This window comes from Strix aluco, chromosome 10, assembly GCF_031877795.1.
Source record: "Strix aluco isolate bStrAlu1 chromosome 10, bStrAlu1.hap1, whole genome shotgun sequence".
Lineage (NCBI taxonomy): Eukaryota > Metazoa > Chordata > Aves > Strigiformes > Strigidae > Strix > Strix aluco.
In genome coordinates, this window is record NC_133940.1 from 19,067,911 (window position 1) to 19,085,576 (window position 17,666).

The 17,666-nt window shown below is 47.1% G+C and overlaps 1 protein-coding gene across 3 annotated transcripts in view; it reads left to right on the plus strand.

Moving 5' to 3' along the window:
- Positions 1–471: 471 nt before the first annotated feature.
- Positions 472–17,666, plus strand: part of PLS3 (plastin 3) — a 52,916-nt gene continuing 35,721 nt past the window's right edge. For 2 of the 3 annotated variants that reach the window (XM_074834648.1, XM_074834652.1), the window contains exon 1: positions 472–519. The gene's annotated coding sequence lies outside the window, so the exon portion shown is untranslated. Of the gene's footprint in view, positions 520–7,118; positions 7,233–17,666 lie in introns of those variants that run through there. The other variant, XM_074834649.1, reaches the window with a different exon arrangement.

Below are 17,666 nucleotides of genomic sequence, written 5' to 3' on the forward strand. Positions count from 1 at the left end.
AGAGCTCCTCTGTCTGTGTGGCTGGGCTGAGGGAGCCAGAGCTGCCCATGCATGGGAGAAGGATGCGGTCTTGCGTGGGAGGAGGGACACGAGCGCAGGAGGAGACAGGGATGCTTGTAGGGAAGAAGGGATGTGTGCCTGGAGGAGAGTTGCGAACAGGGGCAGAGTGAGGGATGCTCGCAGGACAGGAGGAATGCGTGCACGGGAGGTGGGATGCAGGCAGGCGGGAGGTGGGATACGTGCGGGACACGAGGGATGCAGGACACGAGGGATGCAGGCAGGGGAAGGCAGGGCAGAGCAGCCCGGCGGGGAGGGGGGCGCGCCCCGGCTGGGGCCGCAGCTCCTCCCCCGCCCTGAGTGACTCCGCGCCCGCCTAATCGCCGCGCCGGGACGCCGTGATGTGCAGGAGCGCGGCCCAATCCGGGCGGGGCGGCGGGGCCGGGGCGCGCCGAGCGCGGGCAGCGGGGCTGGGGCACGGCGCGGCAGGAGAGCGCGGCTCGGTACGGCGCGGCTCGGGCGGTGAGTGCTCCCGGAGCTCTTCCAGCGCGGCTCCAACTTGGGGGAAGTTGCCGGCGTCCGCGCGGGCGGAGCATCCCGGCGGCGGGAGGGGAAGCGCCGACCGGCCCCAGCGGCTCCGCGGGGCCCGGCCCGGCCCTCGCTGCCGCCCGGCTCCGCTCCCGCCCGCCCGCGCCGCCCTTCCGAGGCTTGGGGGGGGTGTCCCGGGGCAGCGGGAGAGGGGCGGCGGGCGCGGAGCCCAGCGCGCATCGGTGCGCGCCGGGACGCGGAGTGAGTATCCGCGGGGAGCGCTCCTGCCGCCCCTTCCAGCCTCCCCGCGGCGATGAAAAGGCACTTGTCTGATCCCTTCCCCTGGAAAACTTCAGCCCCGGGCGGAGCCGGAGCGGGCCCCGGCGCCGGGTTGGCGGGTTTGGTACGGCCGCGCCGGGCCCGGGGCTCCGCCGCTGGGATGGAGCGGGGCGCGCAGCGAGAGCCCCGAGTTGGGCGAAACTTCGGGCTTTGTGCGAGTTGGTGGGAGCGGAGCCCGCCTGCAGCGAGGGGAGGTGCTGCTCTCCCCGCTGCGGGTTCCCGCAGAGCAGCCCTGAAAAGGGGATTCGGTTTGCATTTCCCTTTTATCTTTTGTGCGAGGTAGTGTTCCCAAAAGCAGAAAAAGTGAGAAAATTGGAGCCGGCTTCTCGTCTAATTGAAGTGGGGTGAAATAAAATGAATTAGCGAGACAGCTGTATGGGTTTATTTTTATACATCTCTAATTTGGACTGGGAGAGGAAGTGTCACCCTGCTCCCCCGAACAATGGCTTCTTGTTGGGAGTCTGCGAAGGGGAAGAGCAGGGAATTTTTCAGGAGGTGAAGCTTTAGACTTTTCCTTTGCATGGGAAAGGCTGGGGCACCCTGGCACTGGGTGTAAGTATTCTAATAGATAGCATCACATCGCGCTGCTCGCAGAGGTAACAAGCTCTGCGGACATGACTGTTCTCCAGTGGTAAGTTTTTATCTACGTGGAAATAGCAGTGAGACACGTGGATGGGAGTCTAACCTCCAGTTAGTGCTTCCTCGTGATGGGCTACATGTGTCTACTTTGTAATAGCATCCATATTTTCAAGCAGGGCATCACTTGAGCTCATTTATTTCTTTTCAGGAGAGCTGTTGGTATAGCTCTGAGCAAATGCCATTGAATCAGCCTCCGAGGTTGTTATTGCTGTTACACAATCCCAGTGGAATGCGTGTGCACACGAGAGCTGGGCTTCCTGTTTTTGGTCAGTCTGTAGAAGAGACTATAAAAGATAATAGATATCTCAGATAAATTGCTTTTGCATGAGAACTTGGAGCCATTGTTCAACCGGTAACACTTGTGACTTCTCCGGTGAGCCTGGTAATCTGAGAAGAAAAACTCCTTAATGCTGGGAGACTTGCTCAGAGTAACTTTAAAGACAACAGCTGGAACCTGGATATAAAGAGGGAATAGTTACAGAGATCAACATATGTTAGTGCTGTGCATAATGATGTATAGAAATTCAATCTGTTTTGAAAAGAAATCTTGTGCAAAGAGGAGCTGCTGGTAGTTTGTCAGTGGAGAGCAGTGTTTCGGGGGATTAGTGGACACAGGGCGAGTCCCCTGGGTGCAATATTCTGCAGCTGATTTCTGCCCTGGGGGTGTTTGATGGCCTTCTGTGGGGTGTTGCATGCAGAGAACTTAAATACCAGATCTGCTGGTTTGATCTGAAAGACTTTTTTTTTTTTTTTTTTAAAAAAGTATGTTATCAAATAATTTGTTAAGAAAAATCTTTTCGAAACACTGCTGTTATCACAGCCCTTTAATCTTGCCAAAAGTTTAACAATTTGAGGATGTTGCTTGGTTGTAACCAAGCTCCCTCGAAGGAATTCTCAGCTTGTGAAAGATGAATTACTCATTCTTTGTCTGGGTTAAGAGATCATAATGTGATTATTAAACTCCGTTATTTAGTGCTAGATATAAAGAATTATGCTTAACCAGGGACTTTGTTCTCTTATCAAAACTAATCTGACCAAGTTTCCCCTCCTATAAAGTAGGCAAACATCTCCCCAGATTAAAGAATGCCCAAAACTCCAGAAATCTATTTACTGGTTTTGGCTAGATTAGCTTCACAGTGGCAAGGGCTCTGGGGACTGTCGCCTTCATTAGGTATTCGGCTGATGGATGCTCGGATTTGGGATAAATGCAGAGGAACTCCTTCCCCTGGGGCTCCCTCACTGACTTCTCTACTCCGGGTTTCAATTGTTGTGAGATTAAGATGGTGAGAGAAGGAATTGCAGCCTTGTTGAATGGGTTTGCTGCTGAATCCACTCATGCGGGATCTTCTAGTAACTCTTTCCTGTGTTTACTGGGCTCTCTAGTTCAGCACTTAATTGGCTTTGGAGAGGTGGAAATACAACAGTTTTGACTTGAAGGAAGCAGATGAGAATGCTACTCAGTGATTGATTGAAAAGGATGCTGGGGACAGTAATTCACTAATTTTGCTTAAGCAGCTGCCAGGGATCTAAGTGATCCAAGTGTCTTGTGGATAGCTTTACAGGTAAACTTCACGTTGGAAATACTGTTTTGTCTTTTGTGTAGTAAAACTGCAAGTGCTCCACTTCTTGGAGCATCAGGGCAGGGGTTGTGTTTTTGCTAATGCGTATTGTGTAATGGATTGGGAGAAGAGAAATGCTTTTCTCTTTACATGATTGGCAGTGAGTTTAGGAAGGATGTGCCCATCATCTTTCTATATAGACATTTTAATCCACTTCCTTATCAAAGCAGATGGTAGTGGTCAGTAGTAAGTACACTTGATCACTTACGAGATCTTCATTTAGCTCTTGAGATTGTCTTGGTGGTGATATTTCAGGTCACAATAGTTCATTTGGTGATGTTGCCCAAGTACACCCTATCTGTGTTCTTGGTAACCTATTTTACATAGCATTAAATGATAGGTGGTGAAACACAAAGAGGCTGTGTTTTCAGCAAAACCAAAGGTGGAGTGAGTTCTGCTTTATAGCAAACTTTTCAGGTGTGGTTTGTTGTTTGTTTGTTTGTTTGGTTTTTTTTAAGTTACAATGTTTTGCATCTCTTTCCTTCTTAAAATGCTGAATGCTGTGGACCAGAATCCTCTGGGGACATTTGTCCCTCTTTATATACAGGTCTGTTAGCTTGATTTTCTTGCATGTGAACTGCCTGTGCCAGAGGAGGTGATGGTAAAGCAGCATCTGGCCTGTTGGCATTATTCTGGGGTTTTGTATAGATCCAGTGGTGCCCTGCAAAGCAGTCCCAGCTCACTACTGGTGTTCCACAATGGTGTTTAAGGGTTGCTCTCCACCTGCCATGTTGGGAGGTAGGTTAACCCTGTGCAGGGACGCAGTGATGCTTCTGATCAAGAAAAGAGTCAGAAAGCAAATGTGGAGAAGGAAGGACAGAGATATCACCTGCTACGGTGTTGCTTTGCAGTTTGCAGAGAGTTGGACAGGTGAAATTTATGTGGCTACAACTTCATTTTTGTCTGTGTGCCACAGAGTAGCAATAAACAGCAAAAGAAGCATGGTTTAAGTTGGTGTTTTGTTCAGGCTTTGAGTATTACCTTTGCCTCCATGTATGTTAGAGCAGTAATTCAGCATAGAAAAGCAGATTCTCATCTCTTGGGGCCAGCTCTTTAAACACGTGACTAACAAGCTATCAACCAGCATGGTGCAATCACAAATATTAATTTTTAACTTACTTACTACTGAGAAATTCCTTGTCATATTGGGAATAGCCACAATACGATATGTTAATATTTATTAACTGACCTTCGCATACTCAGCACTTCTTGAACTAAGTATTATTGTGTATTAAATATTTTGTGTATCTTTTTGGACATTGAGCTCATGGAGTAATTAAAGTTGCTAATTGCAACAAAAAAGCCAAACATGAATCCAGAAACTTCTACCAACAGATCTGTGTGAAAGGTAAAGTTAAATACTGAGTTTAAAAAGTTTACCAAGTCACCTTAATGTGTATGCAGAGTAAAACATTCCTGAATATCTTTTCAAGTACATTGCAAAACTGAGACCAACTCTTTTAATGAGGGTGATGCAAGATTGTATTAAATCAGTATTTGTTGGGTTACTCTGATGAATGTCACAACACCACCTTTCTCTTTCCTATCCTGGGTCCTCAAACCCTTCGATAGACATCTGTTGAGATCTTTGCACATACATTCCTGTTGGCAATTTGGGAATTGGATTATTGCACAAGCAGCAGTGACTGTGTTTGTGGTGAGTAGGTCTCGGCTGAGCTCTGCCTGCAGCGCTGCTGGTGGGGGCGTGCGTGGAAGGACTGTTTCCCCTCTGACCATCCCAGAGAATTGCTCTGACTCTAACATAGAATCAGCTTTCCCTGGTTGCACCATTAAAGCCCTTTTCCAGCCTGGAGGTACCTGCTGTACCACCTTCCCAGAGGTGGGAAGGGTGAGAGGTGTGATCTCATGATTGAAGGCAGTTGGGTGATGGTCTAACATTGGGGCTCTGGATGGTGTGGCTGGGAGAAATGATGCTAACTGGCCATTCTGGAGGTCCTCTGAGCAGTGGCTGCTCAGCTGACAGTGGCTGTAATTGCTATCAGCCATGTGACTGCTGCCCATGAATGTGCTACTCTTGTATCCTCTGCTCCACACACTTGAGTTTGAGTGTTCATATGGGTCTCTCTTGGATTTATTGGATGGCAGGGAATTAAAGGAGGTATCCCCGGCATGGTCTGTGCTGGGAGCAGGTATGGGGTGGGTGGTGCTTAGGCACAGCAGCATTTAGTACAGCTTCAGTCTTAGCAGCTGCCTACTTCATACTCTTCAATGCTGAAGTTGTAGGTGATGGGTCAGGCTTGTCCTGTCCTAGTGTTTCTTGCCCTGGATGCTCTTCCTGCCTCTAGGTCAGGTTTTCATGAAGTGGAGACTTCGATAATGCCTCTCCATCATGTTTTGTGCTGTGAGATTCACTTGGAGTGCTGCAGTGTCGCCTGTGAGAAGTCTCCTGGTTTGTGCAGATCCCTTTCCCAAGTGAAGGGTGAGGTCGGGTGTAGATTTCATCTGCTTTACCAGCAAGCAGCATGAGCCTGTCTGGGTGGCATTGCAGCACTGTGCCATCAGCTTGGGGACAGGGAATCCCAGCTGTCAGAAATCTTCCTGCCCCATCTTGCTGTGCTGCAGCCTCCAGCCTACCCAGTCTCCTTTGACACATCACACCAGTATACCTCCTGGGGTAGGTGTGCTGCAGCACTGAGTACGTGCTGCCTGTGGAGGGTGATGGATGCCCACCCTTTTAACTGATGATCAAAGAGATGATTTGATTGCAGCCAAAAGGTGGGACTCATGAATGTTTGTGGCTGCAGAGCCCAACCCTGGGCAGCAGCCGCTGTGTTTTGAAATTCCAGGTATTTGGTGTGACCCTATGTGATAAGGTGTTATGTATCCTATGTTATTTGCCAGCTACATGAAGAGCAACCTGTCTTCTTGTACCAGCTGAGCAAGAAAACATGAATTGATGGAGATGGAAGACCGAAGTCTCCACTTAAACGGGCTGGAGAGTGGGGTGGGAGGAGAGGACATGCCTATCTGCCCTCTGCGAATACCACACTGTTTGATCCAGAGGTGGTGGCATTGGAGGTAATCAAGCTCTTCCTGGTGGTGGGCATGTCTGACGTCAGTGCTGACAGTAGCCCTGACAGCAGCACTGCCTGCTTGGCCCGGTCTACCCTCTTCTGGCAGGTCTGTTCCCATCAGAGGGGTGTGGACCTCCCTGCACAGGGTGCTGAGCTGTGGTGGCCAGTGCACTCGGTTGCTGTGGCATCTGCTGGTCTCCTGGGAATCTGGAATCTGTTGGCTTTTTTGGTAATAGATTAAAAACGCCAGGAATGACAAGCAAGTCCTGTCTGGCCCGCTTGGAAGAATTATATCATCTGTGTTCCTCTAACAGCTAGTGTTTCACGTCTGGGTTTTGTGGGTTAATGCTTGGGCTACTTAAAGCTAGTTTTGTCACTGGGCCTGTGAGTGGTGTGATGATGAAGAGGTAGCCTCTATGTCCCCAGGAGAGTTGCTATCAGCAGAGACAGAGCTATCGAGAGCCATTCTTTCCCTTTTGCTTATTTTGCCTGTTGATTCCTGCTAGTTTATCTCCATCTTTCAGCAGCTGTGAGCCATGAGGGCGACTGCTGCCCATGGAAATACAGCATTCCTGGCAGGTGGGCTGCTTGCCTTGGGTCCCCTTCCTTGTGTCCCCCTGCGCCGGCTGGTCCGTGCTCTCCAACACCCTGTGCTGTGGGGAGATGTGCATGTCCCAGGGGGTGAATTAGCCCCTCCTGTAACATCCAGACTGTCCCCACAGGGTGTGGTGGCCTGTGCAGAACTGACATTTGGGAATCAGTATGGAAGAAATAAAATTATTATAGGTTTGACATGCATCTGAGGATGTGGGGAGCAGGACAACTGTCTGAAATGGGAAGCTCTGGTTAGGACTGCTGCCGATTGCCCATGTCAATCCATATGGGCCATATGCTTCTAACCAGTCTCCTTGTCTCATTTCCTTCTCTGAAATGCTTACAGCTGTTTTTCCTGCCTCTTCAGTAGGTTTTTTGTTCCCGTAAAAAGAGTGACAGCTCACAGATGCTGGGAGTCCCTACTGCATAGCGGGGAAGAGAAACTATTGCTGTGATCTTCAAGAGAAGATAAGGTTTTGAAGTAAGCTTCTTCGTTTTTTCTTTTTAAAGCAAGGAGAGTTTGCTGTCTCATTTATTGTTTTCCCATCACATACTGCCCTTAGTGATGGAAGTGAGAGAGCAGGTGCTGTCACTTATGGGTGGAACAAGGAAGGAAAAAGTAATGTTTGCCATGAACATATTATCCAGTGTTAAGAGGCATTCAGCATCCAGTCTTGCTGCTATGCTTGTAAAATTTGGGTTCAACCCAAAGTGTTGCTTAGGTGTTGGCTTTTTTCTTAAGAAGTCCATGACTGAAATGATAGCAGTGCATGAGATTCGAGGTTCATCATTGCTGGTCCTCCACTTAGCACAGTGCACTGTCTCTTCTGTTCTGCCCTTTTTGCATTCGGACAAGTAATTGCAGACTTCTGTAGTGGGGTTAATAATCCAGCTCTGGTCAGATGAAGGAGTCCTAGAGATGCTGATGCCTATGTGAGTGTCTTACAGTTTATGGATGGATGGATGTTAAAGGGGCATCTGAAGACAGTGAGAGAATCTATATGTACCCTCTTTTAGACAAATGACCCATGTAGTGTAAGGAAGGTGGGGTTAATATGGCGAAGTAAATGGCTGTGTTGAGTTGGCTTGAATGCCAAGTGGAGATGGTGCCTGTGACAAATAAAACCTACTGTTATTCTTATGTAGGAAGTCTGTGTGATCTTGAGTTTTAGATGCTGAGAGCATACAGAACACCTCTGCTCTGAGTGGGTTGGTTGCTTGTTGGCCATAAACCCTAAACAAGCAAAACTTCTCTTATCTTCCAATCCTTGGGTCACTTTGGTGGCTCTGCTTTGCCTTGTTTTGCAGTCCCAACATCACAAAACAACAAGGTGTCCCAATAGCTGTTGTATTGGTGTCTGAGATAGGAAACTTTCTTGTACAGGATCCTGCTGGTATGTCCGTGGCTGGTGACCATTTTCCTGCCTCATCTTCCCAAGGGTCTCACTGTTGTGCAAGGAGCCACAGGCTGGCTCTTCTTCCTGTACAAAATATACTGGAGCTGTAGTCTTCTCAGCCCATGTTATAAATGATACTTCATAAACTGCTGTAGGAAATGGAAAATAAAGTAATTCTGATTTGTGTTCTTTTAGAGCCCTGTTCTTTAGACCAAAATACACAGGATAAGTTTGGCCCTTCCCTCTATTCACTTTTCATAGACTCCTTTGTTTTTAATTTATATATCTTTTTATTCTAAATTCCTCCCATGCCTAAAATAGAACAGACATCAGCCTGCAAGCAAAGGTTGCCAGACATTGGTCTTGTGGATTATAGTGGCTTTTTGGCCTGGTTGGAGACTGAGCCCCACCCTACGTAGGCTTGGATTAAAAATAGCCTTTCTTTTCAGCAGGCTGAAAACTGTGCACAACATGTTCACGTCTTGGTTTCTGGGGCACTGGCTGCCATGGGAAGCCCTTCAGCTATAAAATACCCCAGAAAATATGTTTGCTGCTAATTCATCCAAAAGTGCTAAGGTGACTGTGTCGGAGTGGTGTACAGCCAAGTGTCTAACTGCCAGCTATGTAGTTATTGTAGATATTTAGTAAAGTCTTAGTTGTGTTTCTTGCAGGACCTGAAAGAGTTGAAAACTGTAGACCACAGGCTCTGTAGTCCAGCAGCCTGGAAAGAAACCCTGGTTCATCCTTTTAGTGGAGAGAGTTGACTGGATGGGATAGAGGTGAATGGATGCTGTATCTCTGAGCCTCAGGGGCAGGAAGCCATTTGATTCCTTAAATACCTACCTTGGCTTAGGCAGTTGTTAAGAAAACACTAGCAGAAGCTCTTATGCTTCATTACCTGTGATGGTAACATCTTGGTGTGATAGCAAGGTGTCTCATAGGTGGCAGGAGGACCCTGCGGCTCTGCCCTTGAGGGAGTGTTTAGGGGTGGAAGAGGTTCCTGGATGGAGATGTGCTTTCATGGAGGAAGGTCCAGCAGACTCACAGGTCACTAGCTCTAGGAAGGAAGGACAGAGCTCTGGCCAGCTGAAAATGAAGGCAAGTGCTTCCTACCTGGTTATATGAGCTTGGCAGGAAGTTGGGTGAGAAAGGACTCTGATGGCTGGAGGTCATGCATTCAAGAGGAGATAGCAATCCTGACCTATAACCACAGCCTTTTATCATTTTGCCTTCATGTTGACCGGTGTTTTGATGCCCGACAAGAACAGCAGCAACATTTTGGGGCTGCACTAGGCATTAGGCTGCCAGTTTAAGTATGTCCTAGCTCAAGTGCTGTGGGGAAGTATGAGGGCCAGAAGATTGCTCCTGCCCTACAGTCTCCAGCTCAGTCCTGTCTGTCCAGACCTCAGCTGCACACTCCTCCCTCTTCTTATAAAACAGAAAAAAAAAAAATTAAGGGCAAGAGGTTGACCAGTATCTGGTATGGTGATCTCATTCCCCACTGCCTGTTGGAAAAGACAGGCCTTGAAACCAAGACTTCTCAGGCAAGTCTGAGTGGTTGGCCATGGGATAGCAGGAGGGAAGAGTCGAATGTCTCCTTGCTCTGGGCATCTGTTCTCTGCCTCGTGAACTTCAGCTGTTGACTTCTTGCGTTGTTTAATTTGTTTTCCACTGTCCTGGCCATGCTTCTGTGAGGCAGTAAGTTGTTTTACAGGGTGGTAGCAGATGCCAGCTACTTGCAGGATCCTGCCCGCTCTGCGGGGGAAGGCAGCATGTGGCTCATCCGGGATGTGGAAGCAGGCGGTGCTGCCTAGCAGTTGAAGCCTCCAGCTTCGCCATAAGCCTCTGCGATTGTTTAGGGCTGGGGTGGGAATAAATGAGCAGGGCAGTGCGATGGGAGGAGGGCAGGGAGACTCTGCCCATTGCCTGTTCTATGACTGTTTATGACTAGTGTGCTCTGTGGGCCTGGAATGGTTTACGTGACCTTGTTGAACAAATGTGTCTCTGAAATGCTTTCTTCTCTTCAGTTTTTGTTAGACTCCGCCTTGGCCTGTTCTGTTTCTGCTTCTTCTATTCTAGACTAGACTGTAAAAAAAACTTAAAAATGTGAAATATTGCGTCTCTCATAAAACCTTTGTAAACAGTCATGAAACTGGCTGTAGAAGGACACTAGAAGGATTTTGTTTTTCCCAAAGCCTAGGGACAGAGCCTTCAGCCTTTGTCTCAGTTGCATGTTTTCACTTTAGCTGCGAGTCAAGGGGCTATTTGTTCATATCTCAAATTTTTAAAGTGGAAAAACTGACTCCTGCAGCTATGCCTTTACTACAGACATTTTTTTGCTAGAGGAAACTGAATTTTTCTTGAAAAAAATGCTAGCTAGGCTGTTTTTAAAAATTGTATAAATACAGGAACTTAAACAAGGCAATGTGACCTGTTGCCCACTGCAGGGTCAGGTCAAGACAAGGAAGAACCTGCAAAACACCAATTTGTGAAAAAGCATAAAGAAGAAAATCAGAATCTCTGGGAGATGTGACAGGCTGAATAACATCAGAAGTGCTGCTGTCCTGTATCGGTGTTTCCAATATCAGGTGCTGAATGAGGTTGTGCTTTGGGGAGATGCTGTGTTTTGCAGGAGGTGTCAGTGACTGCTAGTGCAGTAGCTGGAGAGGGCTTGGCATGCAGCCCCTGACCTGCGTCCTGTTAGTGCAGCTCCTGCCAGAGTTTTGTTTGCTAGAACTGCTTCTGTTGCCTTGACTCCAGATGATGGGGAGACTGTCTTGCTAGGGGAAAAAAGCTGAATTACTTGCAGAGCTCTAGGGACATCCTCTTGGATTCCTACTGAAATTGTTATGTCTCATTGAGGTGGTGGAAATGAAGCTTAAGAAAAATCCCCTTTGTTCTCCATCACTTTTTTTTTCTGAAGATCAACATATGAAAAGTATTTTGATACTAGAAGGAAAATAGGAACGCATGTGATCCTGCACTCAATTTATATATATGGGACGGATGTTTTGCCAATATGCTAGGGATTAAATTAGGGCTCTCCAGAGCTGAATGCACAAGATATTTAAAATGCAGGTAGAAGACTTTGGATAACAGAAGCTTGTACGCTGTCTGGATTAGATGGAAGGTGATGCATAGTGGGTTGTTACTGAAACAAGGTTGCATGGTCACCTGTTACGCTCTTTCTCTCAAAATATCTTTGCAGCTTGGCATCGCAGGAGCTGACTGGGCGAGCAAGGTGTGATCCTGCTTCTGCATGCTGGAAGTACCATGTAACGCTCTGCATTGTTAGTGCCAGAAACAGTGGCTATGAGTGATGCAGTTTGTGCCAACATAGAGTAGTGAGATGAGTGTTTTTGTTTCACGAGAGCATCCCACCTCTGATGTACCCATTAGCTTTTAAGAGAAGCTGAAGACTGGAGTGCTTTGGGTTACCCTATTCAAACCAACGTGTTTCTCTCTTCCTAAATTTGATCAGGTTTTGGGTTTTTTTATGTTTATATTGGTCTCTGCCCCAGTGATGTTGCTAGTGTATGTGGTACTGTCCCAGCCCTGGCTACAGAAGCCCATGGTGCCAGGACTTCTGCTTGATGGGCTGTGCTCAAAATAAGAGAGGAGGAGGATTGCTGATCTGCTTTTCCCACTGTCTCTCCAGTGCCACAAGGTAGAAGAGTGTCTTGCTCTACTTTCACAAACAGTAGGACTGAACTTTCTGGCTTTGACTCTGCCCTGCTGGGAAGACGGGAGTTGTGGATGAGGTCCCATGCATTTTCACAGTTGCTGCCCCTGTTTTTCTGGGAGAGCTCAGCACAGCCCCTCCTGGCAAGCAAAACTGCTCTGTGAACACCAAAGTTCTTAGTGTGTCCAGAACAGTGCTAACCAAGTGGAAACTTGAATTTAAGCTACCATCCCTGTAACTGGCATTCGTATTTTGTGAAGCAGTGCTTCATCTGTGTCGTTTGCTAAAAAACATCTGAAAGATCATAAATCCTGGGTCCTTGTTTACACTGCCATCACAATCTTGTGCTTCTTCCTGCTCATCAGCCGGGAACGGTCTGGGGAGCGTTGTTTGGGTTTGGAGCAGTGCTGTGGTTTTGAGATTCCAGGATGCTGAGTCTTATCCTAGGGACAGGCTTGGATGCTCTCCTGTCTTGGAGCCTCTGCAGCAGGATGCTAATGAGCAGGCTGATGCTCCAGCCTGTTGCTGTTTTCCTTGGGTTAAAACAGTGTTTGTCTTCTGCTATAACTGCTGAGCAGCTGCAGAGCTGCAGTGGTATATGCATATATATATATATATTCCACTGTAAATCCTGTAGTTAAATGTTTCCTTGACCCAGCATAGAACAAAGTGCTTGTCTCCAGCTGGTCACGGAAATAAAGGAAGTGAGTTCCAAAACAATATTGCAATTAAGCTTTTTCTTGCTGAATTCTGCACAAAATGTTTTGCCTCCAAGAAATGATTGTGAGGAAGATCACTTGGGGAATACATAGGGTGTATGTTTCTGAATCCTCACTTTGGTAGAATTCACCTTTCCATAAGGAGAGAGGGGAAACTGGGCCTTCTGAAAATATTTTGAGTAAGTGGCCATAATGTCTGACTTAAACTTTAGCCTGTTCCTTTCTGCACTGTTTGTCCAAGATTGGGACTAAGCTTTCCTTGGGGACACGGATGGGAGGTTCCAGTGCAATCCTGCCCCTGCCCTTCTGTTGCCCACCCTTTTGTAACGTTCTTGTTGATCTAATTTCCAGCTGGGCTCTTGCCACTGTTTTATATAAACCAAATGCTCAAGCAAAGGCAGCGTAGTCAGACTTCTTGTTGAAAACTTGAAAAACTTACATTGCTTTTGCTCAGAAAGATGCTCCTGGATGGATGGTTATGGCAGCGCCCAGCCTACTTTAGTTAGATGGCAAGACCTTTTATGCCTCCCTCCCCCTTTCTAAGGGGTATAGACCCTTTTTCTGGGTTTTATAGGGTTGTTTTAGTCGGTCCCTTTGCTCCCTGCCTTTGAAGGTCTATATAAAGGGGTCTTGGAAAGCCATGAAATGGAGTAAGATTCTGCCCTGTGCTAATGGCCTTGAAACCCCTGTTATGCAAGAGCCTTTACAACCAGTACTGGTCAATAATTCACTTTAGCAATTACAGCTTTGTGCATTGGTTTGATATCAACTTGGCACATAGCAAGGTACTGCACTTTCTTTTAGTGCATTGCCCTTTCATGTGTAACACTCGTAGCTGTATTCTTGATCAGCATTTGGACCTCTTTGGTGCAATCCATGTAGCACCTTGTGGGGTTACTTCTCCCAGCTATAGATCTTGCCCTCCTACCTGAGCTGCAAAGTTGCTTCATGCCTTCTATCAAATGATATGCCTTGTTTAGTCTTGGCTTTATGTAGGACCTGTAGATACCTTTTTTTTTTTTTAATTTGGGAGGATGAGGGGTTCTTTTTAATACTAATTCATAAAGCATTAAACTCAGCAGCAGCAACAGACTTGAGAGTATAAGAAATCTGCAAAGTAAAGACTGGCTTTGTGGCATAGAGATCAGTCTGCTACTAGTGGCTGTTTTTTATGGGCTGGAAAATGTGAGACAGCTTACTAATTAACAGTGTAATGAGCTGTATGGTGAAGATTGCATGCTAGGGACCTGATGGGTGACAACTTGCAGTGTATGTGTGAGTGGTAACCTGCCTCTACCTCACCTTTCTATACATCTGAAAAGAGTGTAGTAGTTGTGGGAGCCCCTGAAGTTAACCTCCGCAGGTCCCTCCTACAGAAGATTTTCTGTTGGGGTCCAAGACAAAAAGAGCAGTTATGGGGGAAGCCAACAAATGCAGGCATGAGACAAATACCAGGAAAGCTTCAAGGTCCCTTGAGATGAGAGTCTGGACTAGTTCAACACAGCTGAATTTGTAGGCCCACTTGCACAACATGATGAGCCATGTGCCAAAATCTTCTACCTCCAGCATCTGGCAGGATGTTCAGATGAGATACCAGTGACTCCTTAAAGATCCTCTTAGGCTGGGCTGGGCATGTGGGGTGCTGCCTAGGTTGGTCTGTGACTGTACCAGTTTTGCCTTGACTCCCCAGCACCGAAACCTTTCTGATAGTGGCAGGTCACCTGCAGATGAGTTGTGTGGGACTGAAGAGCCACCCAGTGGCAGTCTCCCACAGCCTCCCCACAGGCCAGCAGTGGTTTGCAGCAGACTGGTCTGGACAGTGGTCAACCGTTGGCTAATTGTCTATTTGCTCCTTGGAGCAGACTGTGACTGCTGTGATATAACCTCTTCTTGTGTATAGGTGGAAGATATTAAGCAGTCCCAGACTGCTGGTTCTGCATAATTGCTAGTCTTGCTACAGTCCACGGATTTATTTTTAAGCCACATCCTTTTTGCTGTTGTAATCTTATTTTGAAGATTACACCAATTTTATTAGTAATCTAATAGGCTGCTTCTGTAGGCAAGTTGCTGGTGGTGCTTTGGCATTAGAGGTAGCTCTTGTTTGGTATTGACTTTTTAAATCAAAATGAGGTACAGTGCTTGGCTTTGGTAAGAGTGTTAATGTTTCAGTATTTGGGAAGTGAGTCTTCTCAGGGGAAAAGTCTGGCTCAAGTAGCTGAAAACTTTGCAAAGCTATTGCTGCTGCTCAGGCTGCAGAGTATTTATCATTGACAGAAAGTGGAAAGGCTCATCACGGACTTGCATGAAAATATGAAACTCTTGTGAACAAATCTACTCCTGACATTTGTATTGTGGTACAATCTGCAGTTTGTTTTTTGGTGTCTCTTAAAACTTTTTTTTTTCTGCATGTCAAAAAGACCTTAGTACAAAGAACTACATTCCTATTAAATAGCAGCATTTGCAAATTAATGTGAAGTTTATTCCATGAGGATGCAGTCCATGTGACTGCTTTATACTTCTCAGCTGTAAATGTGTCTAAACTGGATGTTGCCAGAAAATGGATCAGAACAGCTTCCCTGTTTAGAAATCTTGGGCAGTCATTTCTGTTCCACAATAGTGCAATTCTAGTATAAAACACTATTTCCTTGAGTAGTGACTTAAGGTGGATAGTTGTCTAGAGTATCTTCTTGCAGAGGATTGTCTAAGCCATGTCAAGGACTAGCTTGGGTGATGGACAGACCTGGCAGCTGAGGTGAAAGATAGAAAAATATATTTGAGCCTGCCAGACCCTCCAACTAGACCCTTTCTCCAGTGGCCTGGTCTGTGGTGTAGCTGAGGTGGTCTAACTGGAGTGCCGTGCAAGGGTGGTCCCTCTCTGTCTGCCTCTCCTTCTCTGTGCTTATGTCCATTTCACCCCATAGTGAGCTGGGGGGGGGAACTGAAATGCTGAGGAGGAGGAGAAGGACAGGGTCACCTTTGGATGGCAGACTGCAGTGATGTCTGCCCTACTTGGATGCAGCCTTCCAGGTCAGCTCCTCTTTGCATGCTTCAGTCTTCATCAGCCTTCTCCTTAGGCCATTGTAATCACCCAAAGAAAAGTGTTTTCTTTGGGGCGTGATGGGTGTAAGATGCACTTCATAGTGGGTTAGGTGGAGCTGCAAAACTGGCTTAAAAGTATTCTCTGCTTCAAGTTCCTTCCAGCAGCCTCTGTTTTGGCTCAAAGAAGATGTAGCAGAAAGGATGGGAAAGTGCCTCAGAACTGGTGGTGCCCTGCTCAGGCCTGAGACCTGCCAGAGGGACTGACTGGAGCAAACCCCAATGGTACCGCAAACTCCTGCAGCATTTTTGGCGCTGGCTCCTGCTCTGGGAAGTGCAGCAGATCTGGCAACTGCTTTTCCAGTGAAAGTGCAGAAAAGAGTTCCCAGGTTATCTTTAGTTTCTTTCTCCCTTTACAAAAAACCCCACCCAACCCTAGACTGCCCATTGCCCATGATCTCAAGGGAAGAACTTGTTCATTTTTTTGTCCACGTATCCCCTCTCCACACCCACCTTTTGTGTCTTTCGAATTCAATATAGTGGGTGACTCAGTACTAAATATAAAGCCTGCTTCCGGCATCATCTGCCTGTGGCTCATTTCCTGGAGCTGACATCAGTGGAGCCTCTGATTTCCTTATGAAATAGCGAGACATGAGATATCCTTTGCACGGTGTTCTGGGCATACTTTGCTGACTTCTTTGGTGACTGCATGGCTCCCTGCTCTAAGCTGTGAATAACAATTACTAAGCTGAGCGCTGTTGGAGCACAGGGTAAATCGGGTGAGTCCTCAGATCTGTTTTGCACTGCAAAATCATACTGTAGCTTGCAAGTATTTTTTAAATAAAGACTAACTTTCAGTCCCTACTGCATATGCAAGTTTTTTATTAAATAAGCATGAGCCTGACTAATGTCTTGCTTTCTTCCTGATGACAGGCTCGCTGAAAGAGCACCTCAGGAAGCTTTTAGAGGGGAAATCTAGCAAAGACTGATCCTTTTTTCTTTAAAAAGACTGATAAATTGAGGAGTTAAGGTCAAATGCTTGCTCCTCAGTTGTCAAATCCTTCCATAGCTGTTTACACTGATGGAATGTATTCTGCAGTTGGTCGCAACTGAAGGTAAAGGCAAGAAGAGCCTAAAACCTCAATCTGTATTAAAATGCACAGGGGAGAGTGCTTCTATCCATCTGTGCATAACTTCATTAAAATTCTTATCTTTAAAAGAGAATGTGGGCAGAACTGGAGGAGGGGAGTGTCTGGCACATGGTAAATGGTCACTGATCCCAGTACAAAATGGGATGGTGGCTGGCCACTCAGCCTTGCTTTCTAAAGCCCTGGCTCATCAAGTGTGGTGTTTTCTTTCTGATGGAGTAGACTATTCAGGTTACTTCGTTTCTCTTCCAGCTAATTACTCGTTTGGCCCTGTCCCTTTTTTTTTTTTTTTTTCTTAAGGAGAGGGATGCTCCTGAAAATGCTTGATATGCAGCACCAGAGCAGGCAGGGCTGGGCGCAGGCAGGAGGTTGAGCCACCTTTGCTGCTCCTAGAGGCCTACTCAGGTCCACTGATGCTCTGCTGGCTCTGGGATCTGCTGGGGCTGGTGTGGCCCAGCCCTCTGGCCATGGGGATTTCTCTAGCATGGGGATGATGGAGGGGGCCAGCATGCCCTACACCACCTTGGCTGGATGACAGTGGAGCTGGCTATATCCCAGCAAACAGCTTTTACAGGCAGGAGCTGTAGGTGCCTGCAGGCAAAACCCTTCGCAGAAATCACTAGGGCTGGTGTAGCATGCTCAGAGACTTGTGCATTGCCATGGGTTTCATTCATTGTCTTGTACAGCTTCCAATATTAGCATGGCATCTCTTGGCGTTGCTAACTAGGAGTGAAAAAGACTACTTCTGGAGTGAGCAGGAAAGCCCGGTGTCCAAGAGCTGGTGGTTGTCTTCTTCTGGGCAGTGGGACTCACTGGGGAGAGCAGTGGGGCTGTAGCCCACTGTAGCTATAGGTCAGTGCATTGGATGTTCTCCCTCCCCCAAAGCTTTGCCACAGTGTCTATTCTTGAGGGTTAGTGGTGAGAGCAGAGGGA